General features: G+C 39.3%; 1 long non-coding RNA gene across 25 annotated transcripts in view; it reads left to right on the top strand.

Moving 5' to 3' along the window:
- LOC120111921 (uncharacterized) overlaps positions 1–13,620 on the top strand; it is a 72,975-nt gene that overhangs the window by 24,462 nt on the left and 34,893 nt on the right. For 17 of the 25 annotated variants that reach the window (XR_016397963.1, XR_016397958.1, XR_016397968.1 and 14 more), the window contains one exon: positions 6,595–9,344. This is a non-coding gene — a long non-coding RNA (uncharacterized LOC120111921). Of the gene's footprint in view, positions 1–6,594; positions 9,350–13,620 lie in introns of all 25 variants that reach the window. The other 8 variants (XR_016397961.1, XR_016397953.1, XR_016397970.1 and 5 more) reach the window with 7 other exon arrangements.

A 13,620-nucleotide genomic window follows, 5' to 3' on the forward strand; every position in this document is an offset into this window, starting at 1 on the left:
GACCGACTGGAGTGCGGGCCCCTCGAGGACTGGGGTGTCTGAGAACGCGCCCGGGTCCGCCTCTCGTACCCCGCGCAGCTCCGATGAGAAGGCCCTGGCAGAATGGACCGCACTCGAGAATCCTCCTCGCGCCGGCGCTCCTCTCCATGGGAGAGGAAGGAGCGCGGGTTGTGAGGAAGAGGCGAGTGCTCGGGGAGCAGCGGCTCCTGAGCCCGCTGCGGCACCCGAGAGATCACACCCTGTAGATTCTGCACTGCCTCCGCGAGGGTGCGAACCTGCTGGGCTAGCTGGTCGAACTGAGCAGGTTCGACCGTCTGAATGGGAGGAGAAGCGGTGGAATGCTGCTGAGAGTGTGTTGGGGACGCAGCAGCCTCCCGGCCAGAGGCGCGAGAGGCTCCGCGACCGGAAGCATTGGAAGCTCCGCGACCACCTCGCCGTGCCATTACGATCGTTCTGAGATTCGGGTCCCTCCCTCTAGCGCCAACTGTTGCTGGTGGTCCAAACCGAGAACGATTGACACGACGGTGTGAACGGGGTTCCGCCTGAGTTGTCTTGGTTGGTGCTGGTTGCGCTCCACCTTCCGCCAAGGAACCTGCAAACAAGCCTTGCACCACCACCAGGGTGGTGATGGCCCTCCGACGGTCAAGTCAGAGGAGATTGGAGGAGGAGAGATGATAATCACAAGTGGGAGAGAGTGCTCTGGGAGGTATTGCTTATCCCCCCCCTTCTCCCCCCAGCCGCGTATATACCTGGCTGGGAGGTCCCTCAGGGGGGTTTGTCGTCGTGGGGCACGATAGAATGGCCACTGACATGGCCGTTACGGGGCGTCGTGGAGCAGCGCTGGGTACGGCCATGACAGGGCGTAGTGGAGCTCCGCTTTGTACGGTTGATACAGGAGATCGTGGGCAGCATCGGGTACAACCGTTGCAGGGAGTAGTGGAGCAGGAGGCCGCGGCGTGCCTCTGGAGAATAGCCTGTCGTTATCAAAAGATCTCCGACTCGGGGTCGGAGTGCTGGATCATAGGGCAGCCGACCCGGGGTCGGGCTGCGAAGCCGAGGAGGTCCGACTCGGGGTCGGAGTGCTGGATCATAGGGCAGCCGACCCGGGGTCGGGCTGCGGAGCCGAGGAGGTCCGACTCGGGGTCGGAGTGCTGGATCATAGGGCAGCCGACCCGGGGTCGGGCTGCGAAGCCGAGGAGGTCCGACTCGGGGTCGGAGTGCTGGGTCAAAGGGTAACTGTAGCTTTCCTGGATACGCGTGCCGATCACGTGGGGCATGGCGGCTTAATTCCCCCATAACATATAGTATGAGGGATTTTAGGCAGCTGTGCCTCGCTTCCTACACCCATATGCCATGCTCTGTGATTGGGGAGGAAAACTAACAAAACAGTACCTAAAAGAGAAAAATAGAAATCATATTCTACCTATTGCTTGTTTTCCTCTTTATTCCTTTCTGACTTAAACGAATCTCTGAAATTCTGCTAGCTTAGTCTCTCTTTATTTATTTATTTTTTGCCAAACTACCCTCTCCTCTTAGTTCTTACCATCACATCCTTGTTTCAGCCCATTCTCTTCTCTCTTCAACTTTCTTTGCATTGCAGCCCCATATCCATTTCAAAGATAATGAGGCTTCTTTGTGCTCAAAATTGGAGGCAACAAAGTGAAATTAACAACACTGCTTTGGGTTGGTTCTCTGCCAACCCTAGATGGGATCTTCTTAAGGTCTTTATGTTAGCTCTGAGCAAAAATGATACCATATGTCCTAATTCAATGCTATTAGCAAGAATGAGGATCAAATTTTGAATATCAAAATCATAGGGGATGGGCCAAAGTCATAATTGTAACTAAGCCACCTATAAGAGGAGAAAGGGGGATTATGACTTGTACTTAGGAGGGAAAAGGGAGTGGAAAGGGGTTTTCAGGGACAGTACTGGAACCACATTTGTTGGTTTCTAGTCTTGTCAAAAGAGCTGCCCAAGTGTTAAGAGAGGCTCAACTGCTTAGGTGGTGGTTGAGTGTACTCTCTTATATTGAATAATATATATACTCCATTTCTATTTTATATTTTCTCACTTCATTTTTTTATCACTGAAATAATCTTATTACAATTATCACTGAAATAATCTTAAGTATATTATAAATGAAAATAACATTACCGAGAAATGATTAACTTTGATTATTCCCCCATCTCTTGATTACTCATTATCCTACACTCCACCAGCTAGAGGCTGTCGTGGAGCCCTCTAATAGCCATTCAATGCCCACAACCCTTCACTAGACTGTTCATAGTCATTTGATTGCCCAAAGTCTCTCAAAAGTTTTATGCCAATACTTACTCTTTTCCTTTTTTGTTCCTCTTCTCTTCTCATGTTATTCCTCTTCTTCTTCCCTTTCCCATTAAAAGATCCTTTTCCCTCCTCCTCCTCCCCTTCCTCTTCTTCATTTTCTTTCCTCCTTTTCAATCCAATTTCTATATGTTCTATATTTTATTTGCTTTTTGCTATTTATGCTTCGTTTTCCTTCTTGTTGCAATATGTTTTCCATGGAATGAAAAATGGGATATTAATTGTAATTTATGAGCTTTAGATTTTTTTCTTAGACTTGTTGTATTTGTACTTTTTAATTTAACTTTTAAGAATTTATTTTTGTTATTATTTATCACATCTTATATTTGACTTGTTTGGTTAACATAATGAGTTATTTTATATCTTGATCCATTTCGCCCTTTTAAACGTTGAGTTGCTTGAGTCACTAAGCGGTCTGCCTAGGTGCTTAGGCGGTGCCTAGGGAGTTAGGGTCCCTATTGAGTAGGAGCAGCCTAGTCACCTTGATTACCTTGACAACCTTGTATATTCACTTTCACAAATTCTTTTTTTTTTTCGGTATCTTTTTTATTAACAGAGTCTTTTGTTTGTTTGATACATTCTCTTTTAAATTTTCATGTTTTAAGTTTATTTTAATTCATCTTTATTATCTACTTTCTAAGTTTTTTAAATGTTTTGTTTTGTATATTTGTTTGCAGTATATGTTTATTTTAATACTTTACAGACTCATAGTTATATTTTTTTGTTATTCTATTCAGTTTTATTTTGCTTGAAATTTATTTTTATTTTTAAATTCAGTTATGTTATAGTATTTTTGATTTTTGTTTATTTCCATCTTTATTTTACACTGTTGCAAATTCATATTTGTACTTTAGTGTTTATATATTCTCTTTCTAAACTTTCATGTTTTAAATTTATTTTAATTCAACTTTATTATCTAGTTTATAAGTATTTTTTAAATGTTTTGTTTTGTATATTTATTTGCAATATACATTTATTTTAATACTTTACAGATTCAGATTTATATTTTCTTTTTTATTCTATTTAGTTTTTATTTTGTGTTTACTTTATAAGCTCAATTTTCTATTTTCTTTTTGCGATCTGGTTTCCTTCTTTTTTTTTTTCTTTTCTTTTGCTTATCTTCTTCACTTTGACATATTTGATTTTGTTAGTTTCTTTTTGTAGTTTCTTTCTTTTCATTTTTATTATCTGTTTATATAATTCTTCATATTTTTAGCTTATTTTGATTTTTCCATTATCTGGTTTGCGACCTATTTTTATATATTGATTTTGCATATCTGTATGGAGTGCTAATTTATTTTAATTTTTGTGGATTCAGTTTTATATTTTCTTTGATTATTCAATTAGTTTCTTTTATTTGTTCATTTCCCACTTTTGTATACTTTTACCAATAGGAGAATTACAGTAAAAAATCTTTGAAGATGTCAACAATTTAGCAACAGCCATTTTCCTGTGTAGGTTTCATATTTGGCATATTTAGCTTCCATAGCTCATGAAAACCATTTTTTCCCTTGAGCTGATAAGAAACTACAAGATTTATTACTCACCATTCTCAACTTTATGGTGCATAAGTCCTTTTTACCCTTAAGAAGGGCATCACATTTATTTGTGTGAGAGAGAGAGTATTGGTAACTTTTACCAAGCAGTTACCCTTGAAGTGGAATTATTATTCATTTTATTCTCTCTTTTTTGTGTAAGAGAAAAGGGATAGAGACTCTACCTGTGCTATAATTACCCAAGTACAAATTCTTGGAGATGCACTATCAAAGACTTGAATCTGAAACTTTTAATTGCCAAGCAAAGGAGTGTTAATCATGTTTATGCTAAACTTTTTTTTGGTAATTTCATATTAGGTTCTCTGAGATGTATTTGAGACTGAGACGATTTTCTTGTCCTATAAGAATTAACTAGCCATTTTTTTTCAGATTTCTTGCATGTATAACGTTATAAATATCTGAAATTGCATGTGTACCCTTATAATTACACGTATACCCTTATAATTATCTTTTTTCCATTTATATGCTTAGAAATATCTGAAATTACGTGTATACCCTTGTAGATTTACTATTTATGCGTATATCTTTATAAATTATTTTTTTGCATGTATACCTTATAAATTATTTCTTTTTGCATACCCTTATAAATTATTTCTTTTTGCGTGTATATTATGGGTATGCATATAATTTCATATATTTATAAGGGTACATGCAAAAAGAAACCATTATAAGGGTACATATAAATAGTAAATTTGCAAGGGTATACAAAAAAAAATTATATGCATCAAGGTTTGTTAAACGGTACCGAGGGTTGTATCTGTTGGCGATCGATTCGGCTCGGTATGGGTTTGTATTGTGATATTTTGGGGCATATCGAAACAAGGAGAGGAAGGAAGAGAGGGAGGGAGAGTGGTCGCTACCGTCTTCGTTCGGAGAGAGCGGTGGTTGTGGAGGGAGTGGGCTCTAATTCTTGGCGGCAAGGACCTTTCCAATGATTGAAGGTGACCAGAAGGAGGAGGAGAGGGTCTTTAATGAGAGATCGAGTGACAGTGCGTTGGCAAGGGGCGGAGATCAGAACCTTAGGAGAGGGAGGGAGGGAGGGAGGGAGGGAGGGAGGGGGGAGAGAGAGAGGGAGGGTGAGCAGCCGGTACTATCGTTGGTCCAAAAGGGGGACCAGTTCGCTTCGATATGGCTCAAACTGCCCGATTTGGGATGGTTCATGTGAGGACCTGTGCGGATGTGTTTTTAGTCCCATATTGGCGATGCATTGAGTAGATCTTGGGCACTTATATATATCCGAAAAATCTAAAAAATATCTTTCGGCTAGTCTTTTTGGGTGAGATTTGGGGTTATTACAACTAAGATATTAGAGCGGACACGTAGCTCATGTCCCATGTGGACTAGGAGACACTGCAGTATGTGCCCATTTGGACTGACCACAGGCTAATCGTAGTGCTTGTGATTGGATTTCTGGTACTTGTTATTAGATTTGAGTGGATTTGGACCCTTAGCCTGGTGAGGACACTGGGACTTAAACAAGAGGAGAAAGTGAGGATTCGTGCGAACATGTGTTAGTCCCACATTAGCCATGCACTGGGTAGATGTTGGGTACTTATACAGAATCAAGAAACCCAGATAATATCTTTCCGACTAGCCTCTTTGGGTGAGGTCCTTGTTTGTCATAGTTTGACCAACCTTGGTACACACACTAGGAATCTATTTTTTGCCATTTGTGGTCACATGGTATTTTATCTTTTCTATAGGGATTTCTAAGAAGAATAGATTAAAAGCATCTGGCTTTTTTGTTAACTTGATCAAATCATGAAGAACTCTATTATTTTTGCCATTTGTGGTCATGTGGCATTTTATCTTTTCTATAGGGATTTCTAATATGAATAGAGTAAGAGCATCTGGCTTTGTTAACTTTGTCAGATCACAAAGAGCATTTAAATTTCTTTTTGCAAGGATTTCTAAAATGGATAGAGGGTGTTTAAGCTATGAGATGATTTCCATAACTACTTGCTCACATGTTTTTTGATATTTTTTCTAGGGTATCCACTTGAGTTATTCTTTTGATATTTGAGTCCTTTTTACTATCAACTTGATATGTATTTCATGTTTTCAGCGACATTGAAATGCTTTTTGCAACTCTACAGAGTTGCAACTGGCTATTCTTGAGAGGGGGTTTCCTATTTGATGTCTTCATACTAATTGAATTTTGACCGTCTTATATTCTTTAATAACTGATCTGTTGAAGCAATCTTTTATCAGGGTCTTATTCAACTACTTTAAATCAAGATAGATCTGGGTTTTTTCTGCATGGTTATTTTTGGCTTCTAGAAGAATATGGAGGATGATGGATGTATATTTTTTCTCTCCTGGCTATTTGGGTGGTGTAGTCTATCTTATTCTTTTATATGACCTGATTAGTGGCAATTTCCAAGTTTTCATGTTCGTCAACATACCTGCAGAGATTGTGGAGGCTGGTGGTCTCTCTTGCTTTCCTATCAACTTTTCTTTGCTCTAATTTTTGAAACTTCTTCAGCTGTAATGTTTTGATAATACCATGTTAGGAGATTCATCATAATAGTATGTAGTTCTAATGTTGTTTGGGATGCGAACCACTCTAGAGAGAATCTGCTAGCTGATTGCATGGGCTGCTTGTACTCGAGGAGGTCTTAGAACTTTTTTTCTGCTCATATTGATAACATAGTTCTGCAAATCCTTAACTGTGATGTGTTGACCCTCTGTTAGATGCAGAATTTGAAACCTGATGGCAGTCATGATTGTTTAAGAAATTGCATGACTGACGTGACAACGAGAGCAACAAGCAAGCAAAGCCAGAGCATCTGAAGGACAAGTTCTGGTTTTATGAATATGGCCCCATAATCGATAAGTAAACACCCGAAGCTGAATGGGCTGCTTGTACTCGAGGAGGTCTTAGAACTTTTTTTCTGCTCATATTGATAACATAGTTCTGCAAATCCTTAACTGTGATGTGTTGACCCTCTGTTAGATGCAGAACTTGAAACCTGATGGCAGTCATGATTGTTTAAGAAATTGCATGACTGACATGACAACGAGAGCAACAAGCAAGCAAAGCCAGAGCATCTGAAGGACAAGTTCAGATTATGGCCCCATAATCGATAAGTAAACAACCGAAGCTGAATGGATGTTGCTTGTACTCGAGGAGGTCTTAGAACTTTTTTTCTGCTCATATTGATAACATAGTTCTGCAAATCCTTAACTGTGATGTGTTGACCCTCTGTTTGATGCAGAACTTGAAACCTGATGGCAGTCATGATTGTTTAAGAAATTGCATGACTGACATGACAACGAGAGCAACAAGCAAGCAAAGCCAGAGCATCTGAAGGACAAGTTCAGAATATGGCCCCATAATCGATAAGTAAACAACCGAAGCTGAATGGATGTTGCTTGTAGGTGGCATGACATCCAATTGAATGTCCACAGTGATGATGGGATTGCAATAAGATGCTGCTGTAGAAGTGTGTTCAAAAGGGGCTCCTAAAACTCTTGAAGGAACTGCCCAGAGGAGCCTATGATATTGGTGCTGATTCATGATAGTAAGGTTGTTGCTGCCCATATTAAATGTTACTAATAAATAGTTTGCAGCAGCAGCTTATAGAGTGGTTGTTCCTGTAGTTAGGTGGCTGGAAGCATGCTCTTAGTAGAAATATGTTGGCCTCTAGTAATTTCTAACCAACATTCTGTGCAGTGTTTTGAAACCCGGTCGACCTGCCTGAGACTAGTCGCCTGCCAGCCTTTGCAGTGGATTGGATCAATACCTGCAAAATCTCAAAGCTCTTTCAACTTGACGACCCAAACTGTTCAACTGTTCAAACCATAGGTTGAACTGGATTTGGCCCATCCAGAGTTGATTGAAAAAGAAAGCAAGAAACCCTTTTGCCTCCCATTGTAGGCAAATCATTGTCATGGCCACAAGGTTATCTTACGGCATGGATTGCGTTGTTGGGATAATGATGAGGAAGCATCAATGGAAGATTTGGTCTGTGAATGGAAGATTTGAGACAGCAAGGATGGGTCTCACGAGGATGAAGGGCAGTGGCTGGATCTCATGGAATCAAGGGAAATGAGGGCGGCAATGCCAGATTTGAGGCAGTGTGGCCATATCTCACATGGAGATAGTGTGGCCTTATCTCATGATGGAGTGGATGGGGGTGGGGTCAGTTGACATGCGACCGACTTGCAGTTGAACTGGGAAAACCTGGCCTTATCTCATGATGGAGTGGATGGGGGTGGGGTCAGTTGACATGTGACCGACTTGCAGTTGAACTGGGAAAACCTGGCCATCGTAGTGGTTCGAGTCACCAGGTTTAGAAGACTTACGTCTTTTTTTTTTTTTAAAATACTCCAGTAGCTAGTTGAGGCAAATTGTTAAGAAAATAGTCTATGAAATGCACTGTTGCTGGGTTGGATAGACTTTTTACTTTTTAGGCATTCTTTTGGTCAACGAGAGCTGAAATTAATTGAAATTTTAGTTGGTACCGATATGAAATTTGTGGATTGTAGTTGGCACCAACCTTCTTCCATGGCTAACTTGGCTTGTGCTAGGAGGTGCTGGCAGCTAGCTAGGCTCAAGAGCTAGTGCTTAGCTATGATTGTAAGCATCATGGTTACTTTGTGGGTCTTATCCGGGCTGGGCGGAAGTTGACTGCCAAGCAAATACTTCAACTAATAAAACAACCAAGTTGTTGGTAGGCTGCAAATAATCAATGCATCGAAAAGATTCAGTCACAAATTTGGGTTCAGTTCATGGTAGTAAGAGGATCAGTGAGTTCAAGCTTCAGTTTGAGCACACAAACAGCTTTTTTCTTAACATAAATGTCTACCCGCAGGCGATAAAGACTGGGAGCTGGAGTTGGAATGCACAGAGAATGATGAGTATTCATGATCAAATCAACATGCAACAAATTTATTGAACTGGATCACAAGCAAGAGCACAAGGATCAGAGCTATTTAGTTCTAATACCATGTTAAGAATCAGCCAAGCTACATTATTTGTTATGGTATTAAGAAAGGTTCATATATACATGGTGATTCCAATAATAGGTGATGAGCTGACCACCTAAAAGCTACAAGCGTACAATTATTATCCACTTTGTTTATCACCCAAGTGCTAGGATATAAAGATGTTGCATTGACATTTTCCTTCAGATTCTTATCATTAAATAGTCACTTTACTATTGTGAAAGAAATAGAGTAAAATAGACTGCACAACAAGGAAAATCTTATCACCAAGTTAAAAACTGTGTTATTCAAAGGCATATGTGTTAAATTGTACAAAGCACGGGATAAATTGTACAAAACAAATATTATAGCATAGACTTATTTATTCAACAAGTTGATATTTATATATTTTCTATATAAAATGGCAGGCTTTGGTGCAATGATAAGGTTGCTACATTGTGACCTAGGTGTCATGGGTTCAAGCATGAAAACAGCCTCTCTCTCTGCACTCTAGGGTAAGGTTGCGCACATCTAACCCTTCTCAAATCCTGTAGTGGCAGGAGCCTTGTGCATCGAGGTGTCCTACTTATAAAAAAGTAACATTATTTAGTTGTTAAAATATTTGATCTATTTATAAAAATATTGAAGTGTATAGTCTATTCGAAGGAGTAGTTTCCTATCATGCTTGCCTTATGGAACAATTTCCTGATACTAGATATGGAAGAAGTATCGACATGATGCTCTTTTATTATAGTAGTGTAGTCTACTTCCTATACTTCTATGAGATGATACTTAGGCAAATATACTGATCAATGATAGATGCATTCAACAACTTATGCGAGTTGGATCTGCCTCCACCACTATGCAGGCATGATACTCAAGTCAAAATAGGCACTGTGAGGCCAGAGCAAGCCCAAATCTAAATAAAGTTTTAGAAAATATGGAAGGAGAAAATGAAAAGTTTTTGAAGTTAGATGAATTGCTGATACTTAAATTAGAATGAAAATTTTCTTATTTATTTAATTTATTATAATAAGACATGCATGATATTGTGCAATGTTCGTTATTTTTATCTCTGTCTTAATGCAACAATTTTACATTTTGAATTGCTAAACCCATCACGACATTTGTAGCAATACAATCAAAAGAGCTTTCTTATGTAGATGTGGGAGGAATTGAGTATTGTGCTTTGTTAACATGTTCCACAATGTATAAAGATCCTTTATGCAAGATAGTCTTATCATAGTTTTCGCATAGTTTTGTAGTGTTGTTTGCATTCTAACTGAATAGGAGTCTTCTGCGGACATGACTATGGCCCTGTTTGGGGGAGCTGTTGGTAGTAGAGCTGTTGGAAGTAGAGCTGTTTGAAGTAGAGCTGTTACAAAAAGTTGTTTGCTGTTTGGTAACTATATTTTTAAAGTGCTGTGGCACTTAACATATGTTTGGTAAACAAACTGAGAAAGTACTTTTATATGACAAAATTACCATAAAGAACATTGCATAGTATTATACAATAGAGCATAATAAAACATAACATATATTAATACATAATATACGATATAGTATAATATTACTGTAATATAAAATATTATTATTATAATATAGTAATATGACATTGCATAGCATAGCATAATGGTAATATAATTATTAGAGTAAATTAATTTTCTATAATATAACATAATATAAAATTATTTAACATAACATATTAATATGTTATGATATAATGTAATATATATTATATTTATAGTATAATACAATAATAAAGATATAAAATATTATAATTATTAGTATTAATTAATTTCTCATAATATAACATAATATTAAATTATTTAAAATAACATATTAATGTATTATGATATAAATATTTATTCATTGAAATGTATTTATTTATTATCTTATTTATTCATTCATTCATTCATTCATTCATTTATATAAATATTTATTTATGCATTTATTTATTTATTTATTCTTTTCTTTTCTTTTCTTTTCTTCTCTTTTTTTAATTTCCTTTTCTTCTTTTTTTTCCTTTTCTTTTTCTTTGCTTTTCTTCTTCTCTTCTCCTCCTTCCTTCCTCCCCCCTTCTCCGTTCTTCTCCTCCCGCCCGGTTGGCAGTGCCGCACGGTCAGCAGTGTCGGAAGGGGGCCAGGCCGTGGCGGCCGCGGGAGGGGGCCGGGCCATGGCCTGCGGCAATCTCGGTGGCCGCGGTTGGCCTCCTGGGAAGGGTTCTCCTCCCGCGTGGCCGACGGTGCCGTAGGGGGTGCGGCATTGCGGCGGTGGGTGCGGCGCTGCAGCGGGGGGTGGGGTGGGGTGGGGGCGTGGGTGGGAGAGGAACAGGTGGGGAGATGAGGTTTTGGGAAGGAAATTTATTTTTAAAATGGGGGTATTTTGGTCAAAAATAGAGCTTCCCGATAAAGCTGAAAACAACATTTTCGGAAAGCTCCAAATTGGAGCTTCTTCCCAAAAGCTGTTTTCAGTTTCCCACAAAAGCTGAAACAGCTTTCCGAAAATTTTACCAAACACCATTTTTTATCTAAAAGTACTTTTGGAGGGCCCTCTAAAAGCTCCCCCAAACAAGGCCTATGTGCTTTGGCAGTGCGAGATGTGCCTAACTCTTGTGAGTATTTGTGTATTATGGTCAGTGCTTCCCTGCATGTTGTTTCATGTTGATTTGTTTTTAAATATAGTACATGCTATGTGCTGGCCTCACATTCGGAGATGTGATAGGATTTTTAGGCCTTGTTTGGGGGAGCTGTTAGTAGTAGAGCTTTTGGAAGTAGAGCTGTTGGAAGTAGAGCTGTTTGAAGCAAAGCATTTATAAAAAGTTGTTTGCTGTTTGGTAACTACATTTCTAAAGTGCTGTGGCACTTTAACATGTGTTTGGTAAATAAACATCATTTTTTTATCTAAAAGTACTTTTGGAGGGCCCTCCAAAAGCTCCCCCAAACAGGGCCTATGTGCTTTGGCAGTGCGAGATGTGCCTAACTCTTGTGAGTATAATGCAAGGCTTCTGAACTCTCGATGATTTATTTGTGTATTATGGTCAGTGCTTCCCTGCATGTTGTTTCATGTTGATTTGTTTTTAAATATAATACATGCTATGTGCTGGCCTCACATTCGGAGATGTGATAGAATTTTTAGGCCTTGTTTGGGGGAGCTGTTAGTAGTAGAGCTTTTGGAAGTATAGCTGTTTGAAGCAAAGCGTTTATAAAAACTTGTTTGCTGTTTGGTAACTACATTTCTAAAGTGCTGTGGCACTTTAATATGTGTTTGGTAAATAAATTGAGAAAGTACTTTTGTGTGACAAAATGACCATAAAGGACATTACCGGTATTATATAACAGAGCATAATAAAATATAATATATATTAATACATAAATATATGATATAGTATAATATTAATATAATATAATATAATATTATTATAATATAGTTCTATAACATTATGTATTATAGAATAATAATTTAATATAATATTAAACTATTTAACATAACATAGCAATGTATTATGATATAATGTAAAATAATATTATATTTATAGTATAATATAATAATAAATATATAAAATTATAATTATTAGTGTAAATTAATTTTTCATCCTTCTAATTACCATTTGTCTCTCTAACAAATTTTCTAGCTAGGCGATAAAATTGGTTAAATAATTACTAATATTTATTTTTATTTATTTATTTATTTAGATCAAATTATTTGCCATTCACTCATTATTTATTTTATTTATTTATTATTTTATTTTATTGAAATATAGAGGGGTCGCCGGCCATGGGTGGTGGCCGGCATGGTGGCTGCCACCGTGGGCAGCCACGAGCTTCCAAAACAAAAAAAAAGAAAAAAAAAAAGAACAAAGGCGGCGACATTGAGAGGAAGAAGAAAATAGAGAGGGAGAGGGAGAGGATGGGTGAGAGGGGAAGAGGTGGGATGAGGATTTTGGGAAAAAAAGTGTGATTTAAATGGGGGTATTTTGGTCTAAAAAATAGCTTCCCGACAAAGCTGAAAACAGCGTTTTCGGAAAGCTCCAAATTGGAGCTTCTCTCCAAAAGTTGTTTTCAGCTTCCCGCAAAAGCTGAAACAGCTTTCTGAAAATTTTACCAAACACCATTTTTTATCTAAAAGTACTTTTGGAGGACCAGAAAGTGCTTTTTGGCCCTCCAAAAGCTCCCCCAAACAGGGCCTTAATATTTTGCTATCTAACATGTCTATTCATTGCTTGATCAAGGTCCGCCGGTCTGGTAGGCATACCGGTTGCCTACCGGACCGGTGTGGTTCCGGTTCGTATCGAAACCGGACGGTACGAACTGGGAAGCTTTTCCCCGCCGGAGCCGGGGAAGAAGAAGAGAATGAGAGAGAGCGTGGGGAAGAGAGGGAGGAAGACCTCCTGTGGCCACCATTGGAGAGCCGCGAAGGGGCGACGGAGGCCTGTGGGGACTTCACTTAAAACCCCCAAATTAAAAAGCCGTGATTGCATCCCCTGCTTCTTTCGAAACAGGTGACGCGGCCGCGGCCGCGTCCTGCGGGTTCCCCCGCACCCCACTGGCCTCCGCCGCCCCTCCGCAGCTCTCCGATGGCGGCCATAGGAGGTCTCCCTCTCTCTCTTCCCTGTGCTCTCTCTTTTTCTCTTCGTTTTCTTCGTCTCTGGCACGGAACCTGCCTATACCGGTTCCACGACTCCGGCGTACTGGTAGCTGGCCGAACCGGTTTGTACTGGCCCGTACCGGCCGGTACGGGCTGGTTCGGCATACTATGTGCTTGATGAATAAAGAAGTGTCTCTTTTCTCA

This window comes from Phoenix dactylifera, chromosome 12, assembly GCF_051530095.1.
Source record: "Phoenix dactylifera cultivar Ajwa chromosome 12, Ajwa_hap1_PhDact_Kaust_v1.1, whole genome shotgun sequence".
Lineage (NCBI taxonomy): Eukaryota > Viridiplantae > Streptophyta > Magnoliopsida > Arecales > Arecaceae > Phoenix > Phoenix dactylifera.